Here is an 18047-nt window from a genome sequence, read left to right on the forward strand (position 1 = left end):
AATACTTACAAGGGAAATGGCTAGAATCAAAGATCAAAACTTGAACTATAAAATTCTACAAAATTATAATTAAAAACCTAAACTAAACTACCTAAAACTACTCTTAAGTATGTTTTATATTGTATGGTAGTGTATGTTATGATATGGTGTTGCTTGCCCCATCATATATGTTTCAGCACCTTCAGAAATGGGCCAAAAAACCTCCAAAATCGCGAGCTACGTGATTTTTTAACGAAGTCACGCGCTGGTACCTTGTGTACGCACAGGTATGTGCGCACGCACACTTGGCCGAATTCTCAGGTTGTGCGCACGCACACTTCGTAGTGCTTTTCTCCTTTGTTTCTTCATGTTTCCTCCCTCTTGCATGCCCTTCTTCCATTCTTGTCAAGCCATTCCTACCTATTGCATCTGAAATCACTCAACAAAACATCAAGGTATCGAATGGAATGCAACTGGAATAAAAATTGATCAAATTAAGCACAAAAGAGTATGTTTTCACAATTAGACGTAATTTAAAGAGAAAACACAAAAGCATGCTATTTAGATGAATAAATGTGGGTTTATATGATGAAATCCACTCAAATCAATCCAAAATTTATCGTCAAATATGGATTCATCAATTCCCCCACACTTAAACAATATCATGTCCTCATGCTAATCACAATCAAAGGAAAAGGGTAAAAAGACAAGCAACTTATTCAATGCAACTACTTACATGTATGCAACTATGCTAAATGTTAACTACCTCTATCTATAATATGGTTCCTATGGATTTTGGAAAAAAACAAACAATGAAATCTCAATCAATCCAAAATAAAACCTTAGGGCTATGGTAAGAAAATATAGCAATATGGCCAATGTCCAAAGATTCGATTTGAAATTTTCAAAGACTAACAAGCAACTTGCAAGAAGATATAGGATAAGAGATGGAAACATAGAATTAAGTAATTGAACCCCTCACTGGATGTGTTTACACTCTAATCGCTCAGTGTGTAGGGCTTAATCACTCAATTCTCCTTTAGTCATGTTTTTTAGGATTTGCTAGTTATCTAACAATCAACACATACTTGATGCATGAATGCAAATATCATGAGGACTTTTGAGAGTTGTAATAGGGTTAGGGTAAGGGTAGGATTAATATGGTTAAGTGGACTAGTAGATTGGATCTTTGATTAGTTCAAGTGTTCTGCCTAATCATATTAACCTATTTACACACACAAAAATAACCTAACTCCCCATTCATTCCCTTTTTCTGATATTCACTCATACATTCTTCTTTCTAATTCAACCACATATGCATTCTTTTATTTAGCATTATTATTATCATTCATTTTTTCTTTTCTTTTCTTTTCTTTTTTTTCTTTTTTCATTTTTTTCAAAAAAAATATACACTAAAACTTTTTTTTAATATTGTCAAAAAGAGATGCATATGTTTTAAGTAATGAATGCATGAGTATTTACCCATCTTTTCAAATTTTCTCAATGAACACCCAAAGAAAACTAACTACCAATATTTTTCCACAAATCTTCCCCTACACTTAAATAAAACATACTACTCAACCCAAACTAATCAAAGATACAATTAATAGACATTAATAGTTTTTTACTTAGGGCAAAAGGTGTGCTTAAAATTAGAACAAATGGAAATTAAAGGCTCAAAATTGGGTTACAATGGTAAATATAAGGGTTAGTCATATGGGTTAGTGAGTTTAAATTTCAAAAATCGTCTCAATCATACTAAATGCATTCAAAACATCAAATATAGGACATAAAAATTCAAGCAAATCTAAGATCACAATCATGAAAGGAGTATAACACATAAGAACAAAATTTGTGGTTGAAGATGTGCAACCATCCAATAAAGCTCAAATCTCACTAGGTGTTTTGTTCTAACTCTTTTCTATGTTCCATTAAAAATAATACTTCAAGCAAGTCAAAAAACAAGTTTCAAATCTAATCAATAGAACGCCCTAAAAGGGATTTCTTGAAAATTCCTTGTTGTTTTTACCAAACTTATTTCTTATAGTAGACAACATGCAAATAAAACTATAAGCAAACTAAGTAAAGTGCAATGCAATAAAATAATAAACAAATATTCACAAAACATAACTATTAAAAACTAGAAAATAGTGCAAAGTGTTGAGAAAGAGAAATTTACGCTCCGAAAATTGTAGATCCTCCCCCACACTTAAACGTTGCACGGTCCTCCGTGCACACACATGACCCAGGGGTGAAGAAATATGAGACTCCATCTTTAGCTGGCGGAGGCGGGGGCTTGGGATGCTGGATAAAATAAATAAATCAGAATTGAGGAAGAGTTCATATGAGTGTGGTGTGATAAAAGACAATGTGTGTATTCTAAGTGTACACGGTTTAGAAAACACACATTGACTGGGTAAAACGGTGTCCACACAATCAAAAGAAAAATAGCATGTATTCCTCAATTAAGTAGCCTAGGTCCCAAGTAAAGATAAGCAATAGTGAAGGCACAAACAAACCTAGGAAATCACAACTAAAGTGAATTGAATATATGAGATATTAGATATTGAAATTGTGCAAGTGGAAGCGCAAAATTGATATAGAAGCACAATAAATAATAACCATCCAATAATGAAAAGAAAACTCCTTATTCATCATGAAAAATAATGGAATAGCCACATGGTAAATGTACTTGTTGCAAAAAGTGACAAGCTTGATAAGAATCAAGTTGAGTCACTCAAACAAATGCAAAGCATTAAAAATAAACAAGTGCCTTGTAATGTGATGAATTTGATATGGAAATCATGATGAACAAGTAATTTCAACTCAATTCACTTAAGTAAAAGTGCACAATTCATGATTAAGTTGCCACAAAAGGATATAATCTAATGCATATGGTAGCTACAACATATGAATCAAACTCACAGTTCATTTAGGCAATCAAACAAGGATTTGATGCTCAGTACATATATTCATCAAAAACCATGCCAAAATTCAAGCAAGAACCAACCCAATTAACATCAATCAAATACTTGCAATTTATTCAATTAAGAAACAACTAAACCAAAACTAATATAATTACTAAAATGAAAATGAAAAGCAATTAAAACTAAGTAAAACAAGTAGAAAAACATGAAAAAAAGTAAGAGAAGAGAGGGATGGAGGGGGTGGAAGTGCGTTAGGGCTTAATACAACGTGCAATAAAAATTTTGCTCAAAACAATACTTATGCATACGCACACTAGGTGAAAAAAGGAAGTGTGCGCCAGCACAAGGGTGTGCGAACGCTCTGGACAGAGAGGGAGTGAAGAAGTGTGCGTGTGCGCACGCACAGAACACGCTATTTTTTTAATAACTTGGGGGAAGGATCATGTGTGCGCGCGCACCCATAGAAGCAAAAATTGATTGGGGTTCATACGCACAGGGTGTGCCACCGCTCCCAGCAGAAGGGGTGAAAGCTGGTGTGTGGACGCACAGGTGGGTGCGCACGCACAAAGCGCAAGAAAAACAGGGGAGCGCCGACGCACAAGTAGTGCGAGCGCTCTGAACAGAGGGTGCGCAGGCTAGTGTGCGCGCGCACATGAAACGAAATATAGAGATTGCGTGCGCACGCACAAGGGCGTGCGCACGTACGATGCCCTTTTTTTCCAAAATTTTTTTCTCAAATTCTAAGGTACTCAACCTTAGCTCAATCAAAATTTCACCCCAAACATACAAACATTCAAAATTTCATGGCCCATATGCAAATTAACCTATCGAACTCAAAGATTAAACTACTCCTAAGTCAACCAATCATAACAAAAAGCAACTAAGTCAAAATATAAACAAAAAGAGAGGAGTTCAAGAGACAAAATTTAATAAGCAAAAGCTAAAAGAAAAGAAAGGTTGGAACAATGTTATCATGGTAGGGTGTCTCCCACCTAACACTTTGGTTTATAGTCCTTAAGTTGGACTTGTTGAGGAGACTCTTGTTAGGCTGGCTTGTGTTTCCACTCTTCCTTGAATCTCCATCCAAGCTTGCACTTCATAGGTCCTTCGGGATCTCATATTCTAGTTTCCTTTCTCATTCTTGTTGATCTATATGCTTCAAGTCAGATGGACAAACTCTCAAATTACCCCTGAAGTAACCCAATACTCTCCACAAATCACCCAATGGTACTTTACATCCCACTTGAACTCAAACTCTTGAATTGGTTTTCTTGAAGAGCCTTGGATTCACTTGACAACTAACACTCATTTCTCTACCATTGATAAACTCCATTTGTAGGGTTTATCTTGTGCTTAATTTAGGAGATTTTATCAACTTTTTCTACATGTATTCAATGAAATGGCATGGTTTCATAACTATCTCCTAATTTGTGCTTAAGTATGAAAACATGCTTTTTAGGCCTTAATTTGCTAACTTTGATTCACCTTTGATTCCACTAGATGCTAGGGGTAGCAAAGTGGGCCGGCCCGCCCCAACCCGTCCCGCCCCGCCTAGGCCCACCACGTAAATGGGGCGGACCGGCCGCCCCACCAACTAAAATGGGTTTAAAATGCTAGCCCGTCCCGCTTTATGGCGGATTGGCGGGTTGGCGGGCTAGCCCGCTTGACCTTTTTTTAAATAAAATTCATTAAAATTAACCAAAAAATAATAATTAAAAAATCAAATATAAATAAAAATAGTTAAATTATAATATAATTTTTTTACTATTTTTTTAATTTTTAACTTTAATAAATTTGTTCAAAATAATATTTGTTAATAGAATCATCTTTATTTTAAAAAATAAGTCACATCATTTGAGCATATATACGAAATTGTAAAATAAAATAAATAAAGTTAATAACTAAAAGAAGAATAAAAACAAAAAATGAAAAAAGTGTTTAAAAATTATATAATTATTAATTTTATAATAGTAATCACTCTTTTATTTAATAAAAAAAAGAAAAATAAAAATTTTTGGCCCGGCGAACCGTTCCGCCCCGCCAAAATCCGCCAATTTGGCGGTGCGGGTTTGGCGGATTTTTTTAATTTGGCAGGCTCCAAATCCTAGCCTGACCCGTCTTTTTAGCGAGTTTAGCGGATCGGCCCGACGGGCTCGACCCGTTTTGCCACCCCTACTAGATGCCTTGATGTGTTTGTTAGTGGATTCAAGATGAAAAGGCTAGGAATGGATCAAGGGAGTGAAGAGAAAAGCATGCAAAGTGGAGAACTCATGGAAAAACAAGGATTTGGAGTGCATACATCGATGCGCACGCGTGGCAGGCGCACACGCGTGGAAGATGAAGCCGCATGGCGACGCGTATGCGTGCACTACGCGTACGCGTGGATAGAAAAATGTCAAGCGACGCATACGCGTGACCTACGCGTATGTGTCGCTGCTCGCACGTGACCTCATAAAAGTGAAAACGCTGGAAGCGATTTCTGAGCTTCCTAGGCCCAAATCCAACTCATCTCTGAACCTATTACATGCAGAATTTAAGATGGGTCAAGGGGGATGATACATACACTTTAGTTTTACTGAGAGATGTAGAATTCTAGAGAGAAGGGCTCTCTCCTCTCTCTAGATTAGGGTTCTTAGTTTTATTTTCCTTTTAGATCTAGATTTACTTCTTCTTTTGCCTTAATTTTCCTTTTATCTTACTTGTTCTAGCATTTTTACTTCTCTTGTAGTTCCTTTATATTGTTAATTTTAGTGTATGAACTCTTATGTAGATCTCCATTTTCGTTCAATGCAATTTATGATTTCCATGTCTTCTTATATCTGCTTTAGTTTCCTATTGTTGATCTCTTGTTTTTGTAGTTGTAGTTCCCTTTAATTCTTGCAATTTGCCATGCTCTATGTTTATGCCCATTAAGTGTTTGATGAAATGTTTCTTTTAGTCATAGCTTAGATTTTTCTCCTCTTGGCTTTAGTTGAGTAATTGGTGACACTTGAGTTATCAAACTCTTTTGTTGATTGATAATTGGAAGTTGCTAGTCAATTTGAATGCCACTAAAGCTAGTCTTTCACTATGATTTGACTAGGACTTGTGGTCTCAAGTTGATATCCACTTGACTTTCCTTCATAGTTAGAGGTTAACTAAGTGGAGTAATAGACAATTCTTGTCACATTTGATGATGATAACGAGGATAGGACTTCTAGTTCTCATACCTTGTCAAGAGCTTTCTTAGTTATTAGTTTATTTCTTTTACAATTTACATTTCTTGTTTCTTATCCAAAAACCCCAAAATATACTTCCTAGCCAATAACAAGAACACTTTCCTGCAATTTTTTTAGAGATGACCCGAGGTTTAAATACTTCGATTTGTTTTATTGGGATTTGTACATGTGACAAACAAATTTTTTATTGAGGAATTGTTTGTTGGTTTAGAACTATACTTGCAACGAGATTTCATTTGTGAAATTTTATACCGATAGGCAATTTCCGTTCATCAACCATGTAACAACCTAAGAAAGACCTTAAGTTAGTAATCCGTCTCCAAGATAGCATATTGATGGGGGCCAATGAAGTTCATCGGTGAAATTGCCACCCAATCAATATGTTCTTGGAACGGAATTGCTTTCTCACCAACCTCCTCTTCCCCATCACTTAAGTCATACTTTGGAGGTTGTGTGAAGTCCACATCAACCTAAGAAAGACCATGTAACAACCTAAGAAAGACCTTAAGTTAGTAATCCGTCTCCAAGATAGCATATTGATGGGGGCCAATGAAGTTCATCGGTGAAATTGCCACCCAATCAATATGTTCTTGGAACGGAATTGCTTCCTCACCAACCTCCTCTTTCCCATCACTTAAGTCATACTTTGGAGGTTGTGTGAAGTCCACATCAACCTCTTCTTCAAATCCAAAGGGGGAAGGTTCATCAAGATCATTGAGGGCTTTGACCAATGCGGACAAAAAATTATCAATGATGGAATCCATATATTGATCAATCTTCCTCAATTCTCCCTTTACCTCTTCCGGTTCACATACCTCACTTTCTTCGTCTTGTTTTAATTCATGCTCTAATTCTTCTTCTTTCCCTTGTGGCTCCATGCTCTCCTCCTCACTACACCCTTTAGTCAATGATTCATATTCTTCAAGAGAAGGGCCTTGATCGGATGAGCGTAGTAGGACCAAGCGGTTCACCACTTCAGCTATGGTGGCCATGAATTGCCCTTGAATGTCTTGATGGTCTTGGATCAAGGGTTGGAGGGCTTCATATTGGGGTGAAGAAAGAGGTTCATTGTTTGGGAAAAAGGTTGTATATGTGGGAGGTAGTTCATATTGGTAAGTGTTTTGAGGTGGTATGTAAGAAGGTGGATGGTGGTAATGGTGTGGTGTTTGAAAATGTGGTGATTGAGGATTATGCTGGGGGTGCGGGTCATAGGCATATGGTGGTGAAAGTGCATAATCAAAGTGAAATCCATCATATCCTTGGTTTGGGTATGTATATTGGGAAGGGTTTGGCTCGTTGTAGCATGGGGGAGGTTGCTCATTCTAAAACTGATGCTCCAATTCCATGATGCAATCCAAAATTGAAGTTATCAAGCCCTACAAAATGATCATAACCATACTCCAAACCAAGAGGATGATAACTCATAGAGAAAATTGAAAATAAAAACTAGAGACATCAATTAACAAAAGAAACAAAATCCTAATTAATAGCAAAAATAATCAAACAACTCAAAAAGTATCTATTCGCACTATTCACATATTCACAATAACCAAAATTATGGCACTCATTGTACTAGCTCCCTGGCAACGACGCTAAAAACTTGATAGATGAGAGAATTGTGTCGGTTCAGAAATTTTAGCAAAACAATTTCTTCATTGATAGCATAGTCCAAACCAACAAGTAACCCTCTCAATCAAAGCTTAAATTTCAATTTAAAATAACCGAGAGTAATTAAACCTCGGGTCGTCTTCTCTAGGAACTAATGTCTAAGAGCGCACAATTTTAGTTGCAAGAAAGCAAAGGAGTTTTCAATAAAGAAGCAAACAATAAAGAGATAAAAGAATGATCCAAAATTGCAATTAATAAAGTAATAAAGGAATAAAAGAACTAAGTATGTAATATAGACAAGTAATGCTTTAAAACTGAGAGAAAAGTGGTTCAAAACATAAATGAAGCCTTGACTTGGGATTAGTTATGGAATCCCTTCCTTGCCATAACTATAACTATGATAATTATGATGGATTAATCTCACTAAGTCAACTCTTAACATCGAAGAATAGGTCAAGTAAGCATAATTGTTATTAATCCACAAATCCTAACTAACTTACTAATTACCTTAGTAAGAAGCTAGCGTTAGTGGAAACAATAACAATTAACAACCCAAGAATTATCACTAAATGTCGGACATTATGGCTCTAGTAATTCATATACTCATTTTCCTAAGTCAACGGGTGGAAATCTACCCCATAATCAAAATTGACATTTCATCAAACACATGGAGGGCATAATCATAAAACATGGCAAAATTGGAAAAATGATAAAGACTATAAACAAGCAAATGATCAAACTCAATAAAGACAACTCAATAAACATGTAAAAGCCAACAATCATCAAATTCGTCAACTAGAAATACAAGATTGCAAAACTGTATATGTATTGATAAAGAAAAATAAAATATAAGAAAGTGTAGAACAAGTAGTGTAATAAAAGAGAAAATTAAAAAATACTTACAATGAAAATGGCTAGAATCAAAGATCAAAACTTGAACTATAAAATACTACAAAATTCTAATTAAAAACCCTAAGAAACTTGAGAGAAAAACCTAATTAAAAATGACGTGGAGGAATTGGATTCTTCTTCTTCTTTGTCCAGACGGAGAACGACAAGGTGGCTGCTAGAGCGTGCTGCTACTGCGTGAAGACCGACGGATAGAGAGCACCGGTACAAGGAAGGGAGAGGGTGAGGATAGACTGCTGATGTCCGGTAGAGGATTAGGGGGTGATGTGCTTTTTATTAGTAGACTGGTATACAATAATGAAGAACAATTTTTTAGATGTGTTCTTCTTTTTTGTATGAATGGGAGTAGAAAAGATTAGATTAGGGTTCTTGAAAAATGAAGCAATCTTTTAGTGTATATGAATAATGAAATGTATTTTAGTTTTGTTTTTTAAATTGATTCAGATTTAAAATTATAAACTTAAAGCTAATTAAATTTTGACTAAATTAAAAGGATTAAGATAGTTTTTGTCCAATATAAAAAAATAAGATATTTAAGTCATTTTATAAAATTAAATAAAAAATATTTTTTATTTTTATTAAAGTATAAGGGTGATTCAGTAAAAGTATTGATATGATATATATTTAAAACGAAAATAATTAATTATTGACGTAAAAAATATAATCCGCATGTCGTATTTTAATTTGTCCACGTTTTTATCGTATTAATACGTATGAATTTATCATCGTACCGAAACAAACAGCTATTAATAAATATTATTTGTTACAATTGCCATCGAAACAACATAAATTATCCTTTTTTACTCTTTCTCTTTCTTATTTATTTTTTCTTACCTCTTACTATTTATCCAATGAAACACTGTATTTATCAATGTTCTGAAAATCTGACCGAACTGGCCGGTTCGACTAAATTAACCGGAAATCGATCATTTAGTCAGTCTAGTTGATGCTAAAAACCGATTTGCCAAAAATCAGAGAAAAAATCGAATGAATCGGTGGTTAATTGGCGAACTGTATAAATCGACCGGGTTTGGGCATCCCGGTTCGCTACTATATATATTAAAAAAAAAAAGCAAAAGAAATCAAAGAGCACCCTCTTCTCAGTTCTCTCTCACAATTCACAAATGAACTTACGAAACCCTATCAGAGCTGCAGCCACTTTCAAGTTCCAGAACGCGTACTGGCCCCCGCCACTCTCGCCACTGACAGTGACAACCCTCTCGAAGGTCTGATCGGCCCTCTCAAATGTCAAGCCAGTTGTCGGCGGCCCTGAGTTGCTGATTTTTCTGTTTTGTTAAGTTTGGTTCGCTTATGGCTCTCACTTGCGTGCCTCAACTCAGTCGTGGACTTCTCTCATTGCCGTCGCTCATGCATGCTTGCTTCTCGTCGACATTTTTCTGCTTCGTCTCTGTTCTCTCTCTCTCTTTCTCGTAGCTTAGTCACTGTCACCGTTGGTAAGCCTCCATCCCTCTACTGCTTTTTCAATTTCATTTTTTGGGAGTTAGTTACTATTTTTCTGGATTTAATTATGTTGATGGTTTTTTTCCGGGTTAATTAGTTGTTTTCTGAGTTAATTTTTTTCGTTGTTCATTGTTGTTAGCAGGGATGGGTTGTTGTTGTTTTGTTCTGACTTCTGGATTAATTATTATTAATTATTGGTAATTTTTTGAGTTATTTTTGTGCTGCTTTTTTAAATTCTGATTTAATTTACTAGTTGTTGGCTTGTTTCCAAGTAAAATTAGTTAAACTTAAAAACTTGGTTTGTTATATTAATTCTGATTTTTGAGTTTTGTTAGGTTTTGTTATATTGATTCTGATTTTTGAGTTGTTGGTTGCTGATTTTTTTTCTAATTCTTCTAATTCTGAGTTGTTGATGGTACTTTGCTGGGAATGAATGTGTCAATATACAATTGAGATACTTGTGCTCTTCAACTAGATCTAGTTCTGATTTGATACTAAAAGAAGAGTTTTCAGTTGAAATCCAAGATGAAAAAACTAATAAGCTTGTTCGCTGTGCCAATGTTGTGAAATACATAGCCTCAGCTAAAGCAGACTAAAAAATTGTTGAAAAGCCCTGAAACTTCACTCTATTATTCTTTTGGAGATGTGAAATTCTAAGTTATATGAACCTGTGTTAAGTTTGCTTAGTAGCATATATGACTTAATGTTAGTTTTCTTAACAGTGTGCATTATATGGGAATGTCTTAATTGGGTTGAAGAATACCAAATAATTGATCTTAGCTAATATTGAACACTTGTGTTAATTTACTTGGTGTTGATTATGATCTTTGCTTTTTTTTTTTTGGTTTTTGAATTCTTCGGCTTTGAATGCTTTTGGATGTTGAGAAGTTTTTGGATTCTAAGTTTTTCTTGAATACTTGATTAGTATTGAGAATATAAATGTAATAGAACAAGATTTAGTTTAAGAAAAAGTGAAAGAAGAGAAGGTAAACTCTTGATTATTAGTTAGTTATTCTGTTTCAGGTCAATAACTTTTATATATATAGTGTGCACATTTTGTATTTGGAAGTGTGATTCAATTTTTAGTTTAAAATAATATGATCAATATGTATTGATTCTCAATAATTATGTTTTTAATTTTAAATCTTTGAATTCATTTCTGTTTTTTATATCACAAAATTTTTTTTCTTTTATTATGAATTCTTAATGATAAAATATGAATAAATTACTATGTAAAATACTAAAATGATAAATTTTAAAATTTTATTAGTTTAAACAATATTAAATTTGAATATTTAAAATTGTATATTAAATTTTTAATAATTTTATTGTATATTTATTTAAATCGATTTGACCTAAGTCCAACTCTCATTAAATCATTAAACTATTAAACCAATAACTTAATCGATTTAATGAACAGTTCAGTTTTTACAACTTTGGTATTGATACTACACATGTCTTCAGTTTCATCCGAAAATGATAAAAAGAACTTGGAGCTAGGTTGCAATTCCAATTTTTTGGTGGAATTGATGTGTCAACAAATATATATTTTTTTATTATTTTCCATAGTAGTAATTCCAAAGCTTCACGCTGATTCCCGACTTAACAGTTGGTGAATATTGTGGTTGTTATATAATACGGATACCTACTATCTAAGTCCACAATAAAATAAAATAAATATTTTATTAAAATAATATTAAAATTTAATTACTCAGATCGGTTAAAAGATTTTATATCAATGATACAAATTTAGTTAACGAAAACAAAGATATACCATATTGGCCTATTTTGTTTAGGGTTCGTGATATTTCACTAATAATATATATTGATTTGTATTTATTTGTGTAATAAAATATTTTTTATTTCTAAAATTTAGTAAAAATCTTAAAAATAACTCTTAGTTATATTTTGTTTTAATATTTTTTTAAAAATTATTTATTTACATCAAATATATTATTTATGGCTAATTTTTTAAAATATTTTAGGACAAATTCAACAAAAATTTTATAAAAACAAACTTTAAGCATAAGTTTTCTGTTCGGATTCTTTTTCTTTTTTAAAATTGTTCTCCAAGTCCTCTCAAGATGCTATCAGAACATTTTTTTTCTTTTTCTTAGTTCTCTCTTTTTTATTGAATTTAAGACAGTCATACTTATAGTGGCTATCTCTTTACAATGATGACAAGTTATTTTAGTGAAGTCTCTCTTCATACCATGATTCTTCTGTCTATCGATAACTGCGTGCATTGCACGATGGATATGAAGAAGTAGTCCATTATCCCGGCAATAATGAGCCAAACTAGTATTTGCAGTGAATCCCCCTGTTAAGTAATCGTGCATTACGATAGGAGCGCCCAATTCTCTAGCAAATACAGCTCTTTTTATCATTTCTTCGCATGTACCTGCAGTAGCGTTCAAGTAATGCCCTTTGATTTCACCAGTTTCGGCCTGGGATTTAAAAAAAGTTCTTTCGGTTAAAACGCCATGCGACTCGGCCGGGTATTTGACTTCAGCTTAGCTGCTTAGCGAATGCCACGTCTTGCCACTCATTTGAAATTACCGGTTGAGCCCATGCCATCCCTAAGGGTTATGGTGGGGAGTGGTCACAGAAGGGCCACGGGATTGTACGTGATTTTCGCGGCGAACTCGGTAACATGATATGAGTTTACTTCTTCTCCTTGCGCCTTCCGCCTCCTCGGCTCACTTCGGTTGAAAAGACTTTCTCCTTAGGCGCATGTCTCAGCAACACAAAACGAGGGTTTCGCTCGTTATAGGACTTGACCAAACATCTCACGAGGGCAGGTAGTAGCGTTAGCGTACTAAGAGCCCTCTGGTTGCATTTGAGCTCGTTCTTTTGCTATTTTTCTTGTTTCTCATGATTCTCCTTAGTCTTCTAACAAAAAATACAATTTTATCATCTGATAAATTATTATTGGAATCATCTTTTAATGACTCAACAGTAGATTTTAATGTCACTTCTTTTTTTTATCATCATGGTTCAAGTGGGTGGTTTCATATGTAAGGAATTTTTCTCTCAACTCATCATAAGATATTTGTTTTAGGTTACCACTATCAGTAATGACTGTAACTTTAGTTTCTCACTCTTTGGTAAGACTTCTCAATATTTTTCTCATTAGCACTTATTCGGTGTGAGTCATCCCATAACATCCAAGCTATTGATGATGACCGAAAATCTCTTGAATATTATTTCATTAATGGTTTCTCCTTCCTTCATAGCAAATATTTCATATTCTTTTCTCAGCATGTCGATCCTTGTTTCCTTCATTTGTTTGGTGCCCTCATGAGTTACTTGGAATTTATCCCAAATCTCTTTTGCTGTTTTGTACCTTGATATCTTTTGGTACTCCACAAAACTAGTTGATTAATGCATCATGTTGATTGCTTTGGCATTTAGCTCCACCTTTTTTTTTGTCTTCATCATTCCATTTAGCTTCTTCTTTGGGTGTCACTACTCCTTGTGCACTTGTTTTTGTTAGAATTTGTGGACCATTCATGATGATCTTCTATATATTGTAGTCAATAAATTGGACAAAAATTTGCACCATTTTCTTCCAGTAATTGTAGTTCTTACCATTGAAGAAGGGAGGTCTATTGTTGGACTGACCTTTAGTGAGCATGTAAGTCACAATATTTGAACCTATGTTGTTAGCCATTCGGATCTTTTCTCTAAGCTATGAAGCTTGCTCTCTTGAGACCAAGCTCTGATACCAATTGAAGGTTTGAGAATGGCCTAGAGAAGAGGGGGTTGAATCTATAACTTCCTTTTTAAACTTCTTTTGCTTTTAACTTCATATTGAAATAGGAACTTAGTTGCTGTTAAGTCTGTCAAATTTAAATTTCGGGGACATTTTTATTTTGTCTCTTCACGATACTGACTGACACAGAGCAACAAGTCATTTGTGGATAGCTTGGACTTCTAAGATATTGATAATATAGGATACACTTTTATTATATCTCTTCACGAAAGAAAAATAAAAGAAGAGTAGGGAAGAGAAATTCACACAACCATATATCCTGGTTCAACCACCATGTGTAATATGACCTATATCTAGTCTTCTCCACAATAATAATAGAATTTTCACTATTTTTCAAAGACTATAAACACCAATTTTTCTAGGATTCAATCCAATCATATCCAGGACAAATTCAGCTTCTATCCAAACTATATTTGACTAGGTTTACTCCCTAGAGTTTTAACCATTAAATGCTCACCTAACTTAACAAGGGAATTCTCTCAAGATCATGTGTACAAAACAGAAAAACATACAAAAGAGTTTTGACATAATTTTCTTGGTTTTTGTTATATCTCTCTTTGCCTTTTCTTTCAATGGCTTTTACTGATTTCTCACATAATGTCCTTTTCTATTGAAAAAAAAAAAAAAACAAAGAAAGATGAATACTGAAAAAAAAAAATTTAATGTAAAATTCTGAAGGAGAAAAAGGGATAGCTTGAAAGTTATGAGAATCCAAACTTGTGTGCTCACTCTTTGAATCAATCTTTGGTCGTTTACCCTTTTAATAGTGGAGTAAAAGTTTAAACAGTTGACTTCTTCCCCAAATATCACAGCAGCAGTACAAAAGACAACAGTAGTGATTAAAGCTAACATACAAACAAATTTTGCTACTTCTCTTTTATCCTTTTTCAATCTTCTTCAAGAATCTAAGTCATTCATCAATGCTTTAACTCCAAGTTTCATTCTTAACCTTTGATTTGTAATAGAGTTTTCATAACTTTTACTTTCTTCAAATTTTTAGTTTGATGCTTGTAAAAGGATAGCATTCTCAACACGTTATCAATAAAGCACAAAGAAAAAAAAGATTTTTTGATTCACCTCTTGATTTAAACTTAACTTTTAAATCTTAACTTTTAAATCCTAGCTTTTGACTTGCCTGATTTTAGTAATTCACTTTTTTTTTTCTTTGATTTGAATCTAATCAGAATTTTTTTTTTCTTTTTTTTGTGACTACTTCACGTGTGTAAAAAATAAGAGAAGAGAGAGAATGAATTCAGTTGCTTTTTGTTTGGTTCAGATGGGAATGAATTGTTATGGATAGTGCTCAACAACTATTTTCTTGAGCCATGAGTGATTGTAATGAATGCTTATGGGCTTGAACTACTATCGGGCCTGATTAGTTTGCTACTGGGTATGTTTTTTTATCTTTATAACTTTTGCACAATGAACAAACTAATTATATTGGACTTTTAACCTAATAATAATATTTGATCATCATCAATTAATTATTATTAATTTTTTAAACTTAACAATAAGTGCAGCTGAGACCCAGCACAGTTGGCATATCTGTCCGCCTCATACAACGCTGCATCCGGGTTCAAATCTCAGCTGAGGCTGGTTGTTGGGGGCTGTCCAATCCACTTGACCAAAAAAAAAAGAAACTTAACAATAAGTAATTTTTGTAATAAATTCTAGTTTTATTTTTTTAAAAAAAATCATATCTGCTCTTCAAATTAAAATCATTAATACAAATTTATGTGGAGATTCTCAAAAATCAAGCCAAACAATAATAAAAATAATGCTATAAATCCAAGTATTTTTATTAATCAAATCTAATTAAGTTAGTTTAATATAATAAAAATTAATTATGACTAATATTATTTTAAATTTTATTATTTAATTTAATTAAATAATATTTATAAAAAAATTTAAATGTGTAGTATTACTCCAATAACAAATATATAATTTGCATAGACATACGTACATAGATTACATAGCAAATATAATGTTTGTATATACGTGTATTGTATCGATTACATAATAACTGAAAGTAATCAACGTTGAAAGGCCAAATCCTTCTTATATATTCTCCCTAAGGCCTACGACAAATAACAATTTATACTCATAGATACTTGAATCTCTTCTAAGACGACTAAACGAAAACTCCAATAGCCACATGTAGATCGAATCAACCTGTACACAAATCGATCACAGTTAGAAAACGAGTCCGGGACTCTTCACCGGTCGGAATCAATGCTTCAAGATCGCGAGCAATGACATCACAACCGAAGCCCCGACCATAGCCATCGAGCCGAAAACAGCCACAGCAGCTCCAGCCTGTGGCCCTGGTGTTGGCTCTGATGATGGCGCCGAGCCAATGTCCTGTCCGGTAGAGTAAGCAAAACAGAAGATTGCGACAGCGAGGATGAAGGCAAGGGACCTGAACATAGTGCTCATTTGAGAAGCCATTGTAGAAGCTCTAAAGAGAAAAGAAATAGCTTGAAATGAAGTTGCTCGTTGCTGATCACAGTGGTAACCGTTATTTATAGGAAGGGGAAGGCGCGTGGGGCCGGTCGGGAGTGTGGATGCGTGGAGTGGAGAGAGAGGGAGTAACAAGTGTTGGCGCGTGATTGGGTGGGGTAAGTTAGACGGGTGTCTACGTTTGTGTGCGCTCTGCGCCATGAGCACGGTTTTGTTAATCAACCGTCGCTGCCTCACTGGTTGGCTTCTATGCTTAGCGTCGAAGGGAAAGAGCAACACCTGTAAGAAACTGTAATTTTCATTTTAATTTTAATCTCGTCTTTTTGTCGTTTATGTGGGGTGGTTGATTATTTATTCAATCATGCTAACTAGACAGGATCATAGTATTATATGTTTAATTTAAAACGAATTAATTGATGGTATTCTTAAATTTTATAATGAATAGACCACAGTATCTGCCCATAGTGTCCTGTGCCCCTCTTAATTGGTCTTTTCTTTTTATCTAGAAAAATGTTATCTGGTGTATATTTTTTTTATATGTTTTATATTTTAATATTAAAAATATTTGATAAGAAGTGAATAAATCAATATAAAAAAATGATAAAAATATAATTTTTTATTTAATGACGATATTTTGCAATAGAATAATACTATTTTGATTCTTACGAATTTTGTCTAAAGTCAAAATTATTTTAAACATTTTTTTAAATCGTATTGAATGTTATAATTATAATGTTTAAACAAATTTATTCTGACAAAAAAATAATTACAACTCTTTTAAAAAAAGTTCACCCTAATACGTATTTAACACACCTAAAGTCCTTCCACTGCACCAGCCATCTCCAAACATCACCTGTACATCACATTCACCACCGTTACTTCCCTTTATTCGGGTGGTATATAATTTGGTTAATTCATAAATTAAATCTATTTTTAAATTGGTTTAATTTTATATAATAAAACTAATTATCAATCGGTTAACAAAAATCAAAAAATTATTTTTAATTAATTATAAAAATAAAAATTAATTTTAAAAAATAAATATTTTTTTAAAAAAACTGATTTTTATATAAAAAATTTATTTATTTTTAAATAAAAACTGATTTTTAATCAATTAAAAAGTGATTTAACCGATTAAAAATCGACTTTTACAAAAAAAAGTTAACCAATTTAAATATAAGAGTGACATAAAATTTGATTTTAGTTTTGATTAATCGATTAAAAATTGATTTTTAAAATTTAGTTTTAATGAATTATTTTTTAATAATATGAATATAATTTTTAAAATTATTTTATTAAATTAGTTAATTAAAATGTGGTTATAATTTTTTAATTGATTATTTTATGTACATTCCTACCCTCTACTACAGTTTGCACAATAAGCCAATCCAAGCTACATAACTTTGAGAAGTTAAGAGTTACAAGCGTGTTCAAAATTTTTTTGGAGGAATTGAATTCAATTTCATTATTTAAAATAAAAATAATTAAATTAATTTAAATAGAATTTAATTTAATTTATTTTTTAAAAATTAATTTTAATCTAAATAGATTTAATTTGAATTTCATTGCATTGAGATTTTATTTAAAATTTAAAATATTTAAAATATTTTTATAATCTAATTACTTCTTGTTAACTTTTTTTATTTTTTTTTGTTTTTCAACGCTTCTTATCTTTTAATACACACTCTCTCTTCTCTTATCATCTTCATT

At 33.0% G+C, this 18047-nt stretch overlaps 1 long non-coding RNA gene across 2 annotated transcripts; it reads left to right on the forward strand.

The window, feature by feature from the left end:
- The first annotated feature begins 9722 nt into the window (after positions 1-9722).
- Positions 9723-15608, forward strand: LOC112707470 (uncharacterized). Of its 2 annotated transcripts, none has more exons than XR_003156057.3 (3): positions 9723-10095; positions 15112-15267; positions 15398-15608. It is a non-coding gene; the product is annotated as an uncharacterized lncRNA (long non-coding RNA). The 2 variants fall into 2 exon arrangements; XR_011864843.1 differs by having other exon boundaries at positions 9726-10095; positions 15154-15267.
- The last annotated feature ends 2439 nt before the right edge of the window (positions 15609-18047 follow it).

This window comes from Arachis hypogaea, chromosome 8 (genome assembly GCF_003086295.3).
Source record: "Arachis hypogaea cultivar Tifrunner chromosome 8, arahy.Tifrunner.gnm2.J5K5, whole genome shotgun sequence".
NCBI lineage: Eukaryota > Viridiplantae > Streptophyta > Magnoliopsida > Fabales > Fabaceae > Arachis > Arachis hypogaea.